This window comes from Pogona vitticeps, chromosome 1, assembly GCF_051106095.1.
Source record: "Pogona vitticeps strain Pit_001003342236 chromosome 1, PviZW2.1, whole genome shotgun sequence".
NCBI classification, from domain to species: Eukaryota; Metazoa; Chordata; class Lepidosauria; order Squamata; family Agamidae; genus Pogona; species Pogona vitticeps.
This window is the reverse complement of record NC_135783.1, coordinates 170,112,429-170,126,472: the sequence shown is the minus strand read 5'-3', so window position 1 is coordinate 170,126,472 and position 14,044 is coordinate 170,112,429. Positions and strand designations below refer to the sequence as shown.

Below are 14,044 nucleotides of genomic sequence, written 5' to 3'. Positions count from 1 at the left end.
TAGAACACACCTTGTTGGAGGTGGAGCATGTAGGCTCAGAATCAACAGGGACTTGCAATGTATTCTGAACCCAGAGGCTGAATACTCAAAGCTAGGTTTTCTTAATTTTGGGGTTAGAAAAGTGTGGGGGTCTCATAAACAGGGGGGTCTTATAAATGGAAAATATGGTATTTCAATATCAGTAACTAGCAGTCTAGTGTATATTGATTCCCAGTGAACAAATCCTCACCCTGAGAATTGATGTACTGTAGAACTTTACTATTGATGGTCTTTTACTAATTACATAGGTTTGCACAGGGCCAACTAAGATAATATAGGATGCCATGAAGGTGATAACAAGAGGTTATGCATTAAAAGCAGCATCTATACTTGAAAAAGAAACAAAAAAAGAATAGAGAAAATAGAAAGAAATATGAAAGAACTGGCAGGATATTTTAAAGGTAATGAAGCTTTAATGGAATTACAAACAAAAAAGAGGAATTTGAGGGAATATATTTTAAAAGGGAATGTTTCAAATTCAGTAATAAAAAAACCCTCTAAATCATTAGTGAAGTTGACTCAGTTAAGAAAAGATAAAGGTACTGTAGCATAGGGTGGTACAAGATTATAAGGATAAGAAGTAATAAAATTAAAAACTAGATGCGTTTCAAGACTTTAAAACAATTACATACCAACAATAATCCCCCATTAGACGAAGCTATAAAATATACAGAGAATAATTTTGTTAAGAAACTACAAAAAGAAGATAGAGGTCAAATAGATCAATTAATTATTGAGGGCGAAATAGAGGGAATTATAAATAAGTTGAAAGCATGAAAAACACCCAGAACAGATGGATTACGTCCAGAGTATTATAAAATATTTTAAAAACTTATTATACCCAAGTTTAAAATATTATATAATAAAATTATAAAAGGAGACATAATTCCCCAATCATGGAAAGAATCATTAATAATTTTAATTCTGAAATGAGGCAAAAATCCAATGTTTATGGAATCCTACAGACAAATATCATTGTTAAACCAAGATGCAAAAGTTTTTACAGCTATTTTAGCAAATACAGTGTTGCCCCACATAGCGACAATAATCCGTTCCGAAAAAATCGTCGCTATGTGTATTCATCACTATGTGGGGCAAAAAAGCCCATACGAACGCATTAAAACACGTTTAATGCATTCCTATGGGCAAAAAACTCACCGTTATGTGGAAATCCTCCATGCGGCTGCCATTTTCGCTGCCCAGTAAGCGAGGAAAGGGCACAAAAACACAGCAGGCGGCTATTTTCTTTACTCGGTGGCCATTTTGGAACTGCCGATCAATTGTTGGAAAAACATCATTATGCGATAATCGGTAAGTGAAACAGCTTACCCATCATCGCAAAGCAATGTTTTCCCATTTAAAACATCATTATGCGATCGCTTTTGCGATCGCAAAAACTCAATCGCTATGCGGATTCATAGTTAAACAAATCACTCGTTAAGCGAGGCACCACTGTATATTAAATAGTTTTATAGGAAAGTATATTCATAAAGATCAGAATGGATTTACAAAAAGAAGACAAATGGCAGAAGGCATAGCACTGAAAGTTTTAAACTTTTTTTATTTGGTGGACTGGGACACGTTAAAGATGTTGATTAAACATTTAGGATTTGGTAATCACTTTAGACATGTAGTTCACCAACTATATTCACAGAATACGGAAAAAAATATTGTGAACAATAGGAAAACAGATAAAATATCCCTAGGCTGAGGAACAAGGCATGTATGCCCATTATCTCCAGTTTTATTTACATTGATAATAGAGATGTTAGTAAATGTGATCAGAGAGGACAAAGAAATAAAAGGAATAGGCTATGAGAAGAATAACAGGGTGAATTTATTTGCAGTTGATACTTTACTGTTAATTAAAAACCCAATTGAATCCAAAAACATTTAAAGTAATTTGAGGAAATAACGAGATTAAAGGTGAAGTGGGATGAGTCAGAATGTATACTATTAAACCATGAGAGAAAGTTGAAAAACAGTATGTGATGTTTACCACGTGTCCCATGCTTGTTTCACCAAACAAAGAGCTCACACTATGTCATCCCACCAGCTGATACCAATTGTGACGTTCCCTCTTTTCCTCACTGCCACCAATGGATTTCCTTTATCCATAATGTAAAAGACTTTAGTCAAACACTTGACTGGTTACTGCCAACAGAACGTATTTATTGAATTGTATTAAAATAAATCAGAATCACAGATGTTCTTTATTCAGGCATACAATCAAATCATTAAAATATCATGTATCTCGCCACATAACCAATCACCACTGGCTCTATCTTTTAACCTTGGCCAGCTTATCTCTATTAGTATCTGTTCTCACAATTTCCCTGACTATCTATTTCTCTCTCTCTGCAAATTCTTATATCCGCTGACTCTGCCCCTCCACTCCTCTAATAGGCTCATGCAAATGAGTTCCTGAAGATGAGTGACAGGAGTGATGTGGAGCAATCGTCACAGTATTAAATATTTAGGAATAAACATTTCTTGGAATTTACAATATATTATTGAAAGATTTTTACTGCAATACTTGCAAATAGAATTAATAAGTTTATTACAAAATATATTAAGGAGGATCAAAATGGTTTTTTAAAGGGTAGGCAAATGGAGAACTTAACTAAGAGGGTCTTGAATATATAGTATAGAAAAAGATAAACTGAAGGCAGGTATTTTATCATTAGATATATTCAAGGCTTTTGATTGCGTGGAATGGCCAACATTAAAGATTTTGCTAAAGGGTTGGGGTTTTGGAAAGAAATTTAGGGGGATAATAGACCAATTATATTTAGAGAATACCTCTGTAGTAATAGTTAATGACGGGATGACAGAACAAATAGCTCTAGGCTGAGGCACTAGACAAGGTTGCCCTCTTTCTCCAGTTCTGTTTTGCTTGATTATTGAAATGTTGGCAAATGTAATAAGGAATGATAATTTAATTGAAGGTATGGGAGAAAATAATAAAATAAAGATTAATCTATTTGCTGATGATTCCTTGCTGACAGTGAAAAATCCGTTAGAATGTATAGATAAAATTAGAATTCATTTAGAAAAATTTGGAAAAATAACTCGATTATGTATAAATTGGCAAAAATCTGAATTAATGTTATTTAACCATAGTAGAGTAGAACAAGAAAGGTTTGTTGAAAAATATGATCTTAAAATATGTAAATCAATTAAATATTTAGGAATAGATCTAGCAAAAATATTCAAAAAATAAAGGAATATAACTAATATAACTATCTTTGCACAAAATGATTTTCAAGGAGATAGGACAAATAATTGGTTTGGAGGTAGATGTGTCCCCAAGGATCACTTTGTTGAATGTGGTTAACAATGATCAACTGAAGAGAGAAGGAATTGAATTAATGGTGTTGGTGGCAAGGTTAATATCTGCAAAAAAATTGGAAATCTAATAATCAAATTACTATGGAGGAGTGGTACACAGAAATATGGAATATTTATTTATTCATTCATTTATTCATTCAGTCAGTCACTTTGTATCCCACTCCCATTAGTGGTTACTAAAACTCATAAAATAGGAAACAAAGATAAAAATAGAGATATTAAAACCAATAGCAAGAACCCTAAAAAACCAAGTAGCACCAACTAATCCCAGAGCGGATGCATGAATAGAGGGGAGGGAAGAAGAGGAGGGGAAAGAAGAAGGAGGGAAGGTGGTCAGCTGGGATGGGAGTGGAAAGCCTCCCTGAAAAGCAAGGTCTTTAATTGGTTGTTGTGGGTTTTTCGGGCTCTTTGGCCGTGTTCTGAAGGTTGTTCTTCCTAACGTTTCACCAGTCTCTGTGGTCGGCATCTTCAGGGGACAGCACTCTGTGCTCTGGTCTTTAATTGCTTCCAAAAAGTCCACTGGGAGGGGGCTAATCAGAGCTTCTCTGGAAGCTGGTTCTATAAAGTTGGAGCTACTGCAAAGAAGACTCTACCTCTTGTAGAGGATTTATGGGTCTCCCTTGGGTTGGCCACCCAGAGGAGCCTCAGCTGGGATGATCTTGTGGGTTGGGCAGATGACATTGAGGAAAGTCACTTCAACAACTAACATGGGCCCAAATTGTGGCGGGCTTTGTGAGTGTCAAAACCTTGAATCTGATCCTAAATGCCATGGGCAACCAGTGGAGGAATATGGCAATTAATGATGAACTAACCTTGGAAATTAGGATTAGAAGAGGAGTGACAAAAAGTAGTGATTTTAAACAAATATGGAATTTGTTTTTGGTACATGTGTTTCAGAAAGGGAAGTGGTATACACCAGGAGAAGAATCAATGAATTACCAGGGAGAAATAGGAAGATTTGAAGAATGAAGAGCAAGGCACTAGTCCCGAGTGGGGGGGTGGGCTGCACAATTTGAAGAAGAGGAGTTGGTTGAGTCAAAAGTGGATACATGATAATGAGCTGAAAAACCATAGTTTTTGTATGCTTTTCTATTTAATAAAATAAAAACAATTTTAAAAATAAAATTTAAAAATAAAAACTATTTTCAAAGAAGTGTCATTATATTTCTGGAGCTCTGTTGGTTGGCTACTGGATCTGCCTAACTTGGAGCTGAATGACTCTCAGGTGTAGGGTTCACCACGCAATTCCATAATCATTTATTCTGTTGCTAGAGTTGTTAAGATTATTTTAAGAATTCCTGAGTACCAGAACAAAAAGCATGTTAGTCTTAAAGGTCACAAGAATCTGCAGTTGTTGCTGCATACAAACTGACACAACTTTTTGCCCTCCAACCTGCAAGCAAGGAGGTAATGACTTAATTTCAAATTTATTGTACTACTCATGGTTAAATCCTCTGAACTGTGGTGGTGCCTAAAGAAGTCCATGAATTTGGAACCAGGACTTGTCCCCTCCCCAGGCTGGACTGGGTGAGCCCCTAGCCCCAGGGTGCTGCTGCACCTTTCCAGCATTGCCTGGCCAGCTCCCAGAGGGAGATACCCCTGTGCTCATTATCCACCTGAGTCTCATGATTCAACGCTGTTCATGACCTGAAGCTGTCTCAACAGGCTGATCCACTTGCGTCTCAGAATCCCGTGATTTGCATTCCCCATGGAGGGTCTCACTGGTACCAACCTATTCGGCAGCACTACTCACTGGGTGGTGACTAGAGATGGGCACGAAATTAACGATGACACCCCCCCCATGAATCTGACTGTTTTGTAATCCATTTGGGGGCGCTTCAGAGAAATACACTGGCCCAGAATTAAATGAAATGTCAAACTATTATCAGCAATGGTGATTCAAATGTTTTGTTTTGGGATGTGTCATCCCTGGTCGGACAGCTGGTGCCACTGAATCAATTCCCTAGGCACTGCTGGGGTGGACCTAGAGAAAACTTTGTGTAGGATTGATTGTCAGATCAGGCAGCCAACCATGGAGCTCTAAGTCCACTCCCTGGGAGTTGCTGGTTGTAAGAGCCACACACCCTTGGCAGCTCAGCGGGTGCTTTCAATTTTGCAGCAGCTGGCGTGGCAAGAAGATGGTTAGCTAGTCTGTTCATTGCTTCCATCATCTTCCCACATTTCCACCCTTTCTGTTCCCTTCTAGTTGAACTCACAATGAACAATAACCTATCTCAAATTCCCTCACATGAACCACTCATTTAATTTTCCCCAAGCCAGCTGCTAAAGAGCATTTTTCTTGGAAAAACATGTTTTCAGATGTCTTACATCCAGTCTTCACCAAGGCTGGCAGGGGTGAGGAGGAGAGTCACCTGAAGACTTGCTGTGAGTTTGGCATCTCTAACTCACACAGGGGCCATTCTATCACTCCCAGAGTCCTGAATCACACAAACCATAAAATGGTTCATTTTATTAGAATGTTTGTGAAAATTTGTGGTTTGGGTTCCATGAAGAGTGACAAACCATGAATCATCATGGACCACCATTTCCCTCATTCATGACCATCTCTAGTTGTGACCTATTTACAAAATGACACCAAAATCAGATCTGCCCACAGAATGGGATAGGTGATAATCTATCCAGATCTCCTCATTCAATGTGACAATAAGGATGCCCAGGTCCAAAATTCCCCACCCTGCCACCCGCTCATGTTACCTGCACTTGCTCCTGCTCCTTTTTCAGGAGTGGAGCAATGTTCTTCCTTCCTCCTAATCGCAAGGCTGTGGGAGTCCGAAAGCATCATTCCTTGGAAAACATCACAATTGCTGTTTTTAAACTAGAGTATTGACTAGGGATGGAAATCCTAACTTTATTCATCCTGACATTGTGAACAGAAAAACAATAGCAATAATTTTGGTTGTTGTAGGTTTTCCAGTCTGCTTGACTGTGTTCTGGAGGTTTTTCTTCCTAGTGTTTCGCCAGTCTCTGTGGCCAGCATCTTCTGAGGGCAGGGGTTAGAACTCTGTCTGTGTTCTGGTGTAGTGTGTGGGATCCTGTTCTAACTCCTGTCCTCTGAAAATGCCAGCCACAGAGACTGGTGAAACGTCCGGAAGAAAAACCTCCAGAATGCAGCCAAACAGCCCAAAAAACCTACAACAATCATCAGATCCCAGCTGCAAAAGCTTTTGAGAATAGAAGGGTAATTTTCCTTGACAAAAAAGGCAGTATGAATATTATTATCAGTTGGTCTGATTTGTTTCTTTTTGTCTTGGCATATTTTTGCACATTTCTGTGAAATGCACAAAATGAAAGCCCTGTTTAAAGATTTGAATAAAGATTGAGGAAGCGGGGAAAAGAATGTAACTGGTGAAGGAAATTTGTTCATGTAGGTAGCTAATGATCTGATAAAAGTATTTATAATTTTTAACATAAAGTGTGGACCAGAATCCTGTTGCTCATTTATGTGAGTGTAAGAGCAGGGCCATAAATCACAAAGAATCATTTCCTGTATTTCTTACCACATGCCAAGTCACTGGCATGTTCACACTATGGCTAGCTTCTAACATTGTCTTAGCAAACTGAGTGTAGCTGTTTTCATTTTTTAAAATTACATTTGAAAATAAATTTCACAATTTATGACCAAGTTTTAATTGATGAACTGGGAAAAGTCTGGGTTTTAAGGGAATAAACCATATTTTGCAAGATGTAATTTAATAAAATACATAGTAATTTAAATTGATTGTTAAAAGTTGCATCTTTTTATGAGTTCTTGGGGTTTTTTTTGAGGAAAAAGGCAATAAATAAATAAATAAATAAATAAATAAATAAATAAATAAATAAATAAATAAATAAATAAATAAATAAATAAATAAAAAGTTTCCTATTTTAGTATGCTGAGGAGTGATGTCACAAATTCATAACATACCCCAATGAAGTCACAATTCTTCTCTAAATTATGATTTTGAGAAGATTTGTGACTTCATTGGGGTAAGTTATGAATTTGTCAAGGGGAAATATTAATTTATTGTGGGGAAAATATTTAAAGTATTTTTAAAATAACAGCTAGACTAATGTATTCACACACACACACACACACACACACACACACACACACACACACACACACACATATGAAAATGAGTATCTTCAGTCACATCCCAGCTCTTTAGCCACACCTCCTTGGGAATATGGATCTCAAGCTTACAGCAAATTTGAAAAATGGACTTTAGCCCTGCCTTTGCCCACATCTGATCTGTGGAGAATGGTTTCAAGAACTTCATTGTTTTGGTTTTGAAAGGAGAAGATTAAGAGGAGACTTGCCCATGTTATGCAAATGTAAGAATGGATATGATGCAGAAGATGGAGCTAATTTGTACTCTCTTACTCTAGTGGGTAGCATTAGAATCAATGTACAGCAATCACGGGAAATTAGATTTCACCTAAACATTAGGAGAAATTTCCTAATGCGAGAGCTGTTTTACAATATGGCCGAGGATCTTCAGGAGGGAATATGTTCTTTTTCACCAGAGGTAGTTAAACAAAGGTTTATGGACATCTTTCAGAGGTGTTGTTGTTGCTTTCTGCACTACTGAGCTCACATAAAAAAGAGGGTACCTCTCCATGATCTCCAAGATCCCTTCCAACTTTGTAATTACATCCATAAGAGGAACCTCCTGAAATGTAAGTTGGCAAATTAGTTTTCCTCAGAAAGCACTTTAGACTGGAAACAGAATAGTGAAACTCCCCCCCCCCCCACACACACACAGCTATAATGCTACTTCATTTGTATTTGGTTGTTAAACTAAAATTGGAAGCAAAGAAAAAATCCCACTAGAGGAGGATTTCCGAAATATCTGTACTGAAGACCCTGATTTGAGTATATGCGAACAAACGGCAGCTGCATTTTTCTATGTGATATCTCTCCCTAGCAAACCATCCTTTAGCATATTTTCTTGCACGTACCTAACAAGACTGCAGGGCCTTCAGAGGAATTCAGAAAAGCCATTGGCTCCTAAAATAGAGGACAAAGTAACACGTGAAGGAGAAAAACTTTAGAAGCCGGACTTAGGGCATAACATGCAAGCTATTGTGATGATGCATCGAAATAGTATGATTCTTTAAAAACAACATTTTTTTACCTTTGTCTACATCTCTGTCTGCAGGGAACTATCAAAATATTGAGGGACCCATCAATTCAGAGCAAAAAGCCTTCTTTGTATTGTCTGTGGTCCATATTCCAAACAAAACACTTATCTTTCACCAGATGATTAAGAAAAAGCTAATATAGCTTTCCTGCACACCGAAGCATGAAGCATGTATAATTTAATAACACTGCTAAATCTTAGAGCCAGGAGCATTTGGATAGCACATGACCCACTTTTTCAATCAGCTGGAAACATTTACATAACTGCCTGATTTGGGGGCTTTACATTCTCTAGATAGAGAGAGGAAGAAAGTACTGGAAAACATTTGAACTCCCTGAACTGAACACACTTCAAGATAAATTTCTCCATCAAAGACTCCAATAAAGACTCAGAGAAATTCCTCCATGAAAGAGCTGCAGTCCTGCCACCTTTCTCCACATATTTCACTGGAAGGAATATGCAATTGAAACCATTCATTGGAGCACAACGGACTCTTGGAAGAGGAAGTTATGGTACTGAAAACAACTATGGCCTGATCTCCTGATATTCCTCATTCTGTAAATGAAGAATCTATGGAGCACTTCTCACTCCATTGACACAGAGAATAATTTACATTTACTGTATATTAAAACAGGTAGCAGGAGGATTATACTTTCTGCAAAATACCCGTTTGTAAGAGGCCAGAGTGAGCATAGAAGAGTATACTTCCACCCCATGCTTGCCTTCCTAGTCCCTCTTGCTGCAAGCATCTTCCATTATTCCTCCTACCTAGCACTAGTGTTGGCTTCTTCTCAGCCCTCTGGTTTCTACTGTTACCTCTGTATCCCTGAAGGTGGAGCAAAAATACTTGGTATGTCTGCATATGACAAATCACCTAGAAAAGGCTATGCCTATTCTACATAAATCATCACCATTGGCTTTCTTGTTGTTTAGTCGTTAAGTCATATCTCACCCTTCGTGACCCCGTGGACCAGAGCACGCCAGGCCCTCCTGTCTTCCACTGCCTCCCGGAGTTGGGTCCAATTCATGTTGGTAGCTTCGATGACATTGTTCAACAATCTCATCCTGTGTTGTCCCCTTCTCCTCTTGCCTTCACACTTTCCCAACCTCAGGGTCTTTTCCAGGGAGTCTTCTCTTCTTATGAGATGGCTAAAGTATTGAAGCCTCAACTTCAGGATCTGTCCTTCCAGTAAGCACTCGGGTTGATTTCCTTCAAAATGGATAGGTTTGTCCTCTTTGCAGTCCAGGGGACTCTCAAGGTCTCCTCCAGCATCACAATTCAAAAGCATCAATACTTCAGCCTTCTTTATGGTCCAGCTCTCATTTCCATACATCACTACTGGAAAAGCCATACAGTGGTGCCTCGCTTAACGATTGCTCTGCATTATGACGAATCCGCTTTACGACAATCTTTTTGCGATCGCAATTGCGATCGCAAAACAATGGTCTGAATGGGGGAATTTCACTTAGCGATGATCGGTTCCCTGCTTCAGGAACCGATTTTCGCTTTACTATGAACAAAAACAGCTGATCGTCGGGTTTTCAAAATGGCCACCATGTGCTTAAAATGGGTCCCCGCAGTGCTTAGGGATGGATTCCTCGCTATAAGGCTCTGAAAATGGCTGCCGTATGGAGGATCTTCACTGGACGGTGAGCTTTTACCCCATTGGAAAGCATTGAACGGTTTTCAGTGCTTTTCAATGGGGTTTTATTTTCGCTTTACGATGTTTTCGCTTAACAGCGATTTTCCTGGAACGGATCATCGTCGTTAAGCAAGGCACCACTGTATTCTTACTATGCGGACCTTTGTCGGCAAGATGATATATCTGCTTTTTAAGATTTGTCATCACATTCCTCCCAAGAAGCAGGCGTCTTTTAATTTCATAGCTGCTATCACCATCCGCAGTGATCATGGAGCCCAGGAAAGTAAAATCTGTCACTGCCTCCATATCTTCCCCTTCTATTTGCCAGGAGGTGATGGAACCAGTGGCCATGATCTTAGTTTTATTTATTTATTTATTTATTTATTTATTGGACTTATATACCGCCCCATAGCGCTACAAGCACTCTCCGGGCGGTTTACAATTTTTTAATTATACAGGCTACACATTGCCCCCCCCCAGCAAGCTGGGTACTCATTTTACCGACCTCGGAAGGATGGAAGGCTGAGTCAACCTTGAGCCGGCTACCTGGGATTTGAACCCCAGGTCGTGAGCACAGTTTTAGCTGCAGTACAGCGTTTTAACCACTGCGCCACGAGTTTGTTTGTTTGTTTGTTTGTTTATTTTTTATGTTGAGCTTCAAACCATTTTTTGCGCTCTCCTCTTTCACCCTCATTATGAGGTTCTTTAATTCCGCCTCACTTTCTGCCATCAGAGTGGTATAATCTGCATATCTGAGGTTGTTGATATTTCTTCCACCAATCTTAATTCCGGTTTTGGATTCATCCAGTCCGGCCTTTCCCATGATGTATTCTGCATAGAACTTAAATAAGCAGGGAGACAATATATAGCCTTGTCGTACTCCTTTCCCAATTTTGAACCAATCCATTGTTCCATATCCAGCTCTATCTGTTGCTTCCTGTTCCACATATAGGTTTCTCAGGAAATAGATAAGGTGGCCAGGTACTTCCATTTCTTTAAGGTCTTGCCATAGCTTTTTGTGGTCCACACAGTCAAAGGGTTTTGCATAGTCAATGAAGCAGAAGTAGATGTTTTTCTGGAACTCTCTGGCTCTCTCCATAATCCAGAGCATGTTAGCAATTTGGTCTCTAGTTCCTCTGCCCCTTCGAAACCCAGCTTGTACTTTTGGGAGTTCACAGTACACATACTGCTGAAGCCTACCTTGGAGGATTTTGAGCATAACCTTGCTAGCGTGTGAAATGAGTGCAATTGCGCAGTAGTTAGAGCATTCTTTGGCAGTGCCCTTCTTTGGGATTGGGATGTAGACTGATCTTTTCCAATCCTCTGGCCACGGTTGAGTTTTCCAAACTTGCTGGCATTTGTTGTAAGCCTCCCAGAGAACTTTGTGGGTGACATATCTCAGAGTGGTTGGCATATAAGTTAAATAAGTAAATAAGTAAATAAGTAAATAAGTAAGTAAATAAATAAATAACTAAATAACTAAATAACTAAATAAATAAATAAATAAATAATTAAATAAGTAAATAAGTAAATAAGTAAATAAGTAAATAAAATATTGAGTGTAGCACCTTAACAACATCATCTTTTAAGATTTTTAAATACTTCAGCTGGAATGCCATCACCTCCACTGGCCTTGTTGTTAGCCAAGCTTTCTAAGGCCCACTTGACTTCACTCTCCACGATGTCTGGCTCAAGGTCAGCAACCACACTATCTGGGTTCTCCAGGACATCCAGATGTTTCTGGTATAATTCTTCTGTGTATTCTTGCCACCTCTTCTTGATGTCTTCTGCTTCTGTTAGGTTCCTCCCATTTTTGTCCTTAATCATGTCCATCTTTGCACAAAATGTTCCTTTAATATCTCCAGTTTTCTTGAACAGATCTCTGGTTTTTCCCTTTCTATTATTTTCCTTTATATCTTTGCACTATTCATTTAGAAGGCCCTCTTGTCTCACCTTGCTATTCTTTGGACGTCAGCATTCAATTTTCTGTACCTTTCTCTATCTCCCTTGCATTTTGTTTCCCTTCTCTTCTCTGTTATTTGCACATGTAGAGTCACCTCTTGTGTTGTTGGAATAGAGTGTTTGTAATGACCAGCTTCTTCTCTTGACTATTAGCCTTTGCCCTGCTTTGTTTTTAACTCCACTGCCAAACTTACCTGTTGTTCCTTTTTTCTCTTGACTCCCTACTTTAACATTCTAATCCCCTAGAATAAGAACATAATTCTTTGGTGTCAGTTCTAGAAGATGTTGTAAGTCTTCATAAAATTGGTCAATTTCAGTCTCCTCAGCATTGGTGGTTGGAATTCACCCATTCCTGTCCATTTTAGTTCACTGACGCCCAGAATGTCAATGTTTATTCTTGCCATCTGATGTTTGACCACATCCAGCTTACCAAGGTTCATAGATCTTACATTTCCAGTTCCTATGCAGTATTTTTCTTTGCAGCATTGGACTTTCCTTTCACTTCCATGGACATCCGCATCTGAGTGTCCTTTCGGCTTTGGCCCAACCATTTCATTAGCTCTGGAGCTACTTGTCCTTGACTCTTCTCAGTAGCATGTTGGATGCCTACCGACCTTAGGGGCTCATCTTCCAGCATCATATCTTTTAGCCTTTCGTTTTTATCCATGGAGTTTTCTTGGCAAAGATACAGGTGGATCGCATTTAGTCAGAAATCTCCACTATGACCTGTCCATCTTCGGTGTCCCTGCACAGCATAGCCCATAACTTCTCTGAATTACTCAAGACCCTTAACCATGACAAGGGAGCAATCCATGAAGGTTTGCAGGATCTTTTTTATTTTTCACTACAGCAGCAGTTCTTAACCTTTTCTTTATCATGAACCTCCTTTAAATATTTTTGTTACCAGGGACCACCAAAACTTAGCTTAAGATTTAAAACTTCAAAGTGCATCAAATATTTATTTAAAGTTTTTCATCAGGGGTCTCATTAATAGATGTCCCTTGCTATAATGATGACACTTTTAAAGATGCCTGAAAGAAGCTTCATTTTGCTTTGAACAGGTGCGCCCTCATCAACATCATCTGTTTTTTAATGTTTCGAATTCAGCCAGCAATCCATTCTGAGGCTCAGCCAAAATTTATTGTTACAAAATTCACTGCAATTATTTCAGGAAGTCATTTTACTCAACAATAACCAAATAGTGTTATTAGCAGAAATCAAAGAAGAAATACAGTCATGAAGTCTATCCACTCATTCACATTGATGCTGACTGACTCCGACTCACTCTTTCTGCGGCTTCTAACTGTCCTCATAGTAGGAAGAAATGTAACATGCTGCCTCTCAGCCACTCAGCATCATTCACTTGCAAGTGAAACAGTTACTTTCATAACCAATATCAAACAGTTATTTTCATAACCAATTTTTACTTCTGTTTGTTTTTAATGGAGGTGGTAGGTTAGAAAAGCCAAGTTTTACACAAACAAACAAGCAAAATTAAGACTTTGTTCTATGATTCCTTTTCTTTCTTGCTTTCTTTCTGTTTTTAAGTACAAAACATCATAACATTTCTTCAAGCCTTTGCAGACCCCCTGTGAGGACATTACAGTCAGGGGTCTGTAGACAACAGGTTAAGTACCTATGCACTAGAGAACTATATCAAGTCAAGTCCAAACTAGTGGCTCTGAAAAAAAACACAACTGTGCAGAATGAATTCTCCTGATCACTCAAGAGTTTGTTTTCAGTACCAGAACTAGGCCTTGGAAACCAATTACCATAGGCAAACCAAAGGAATATCTAAAGGTCGCTGACAGAGAAGAGCAAGTGCAGTCAAATTCTGAATTTGTAAGTTGCCACACAGACAATATTAAGAATATCCTCTGCTTTTTAAACAACCCAGATCTCCAG

General features: G+C 38.6%; 1 protein-coding gene across 17 annotated transcripts in view; it reads left to right on the top strand.

The window, feature by feature from the left end:
* The window catches only part of PCBP3 (poly(rC) binding protein 3), a 111,501-nt gene that overhangs the window by 30,669 nt on the left and 66,788 nt on the right, over positions 1–14,044 (top strand). The window contains exon 1 of one of the 17 annotated variants that reach the window (XM_078378769.1): positions 6,683–6,775. The exons of the other annotated variants lie outside the window; for them this stretch is intronic. The gene's annotated coding sequence lies outside the window, so the exon portion shown is untranslated. Of the gene's footprint in view, positions 1–6,682; positions 6,776–14,044 lie in introns of those variants that run through there. 17 annotated transcript variants of the gene reach the window in all.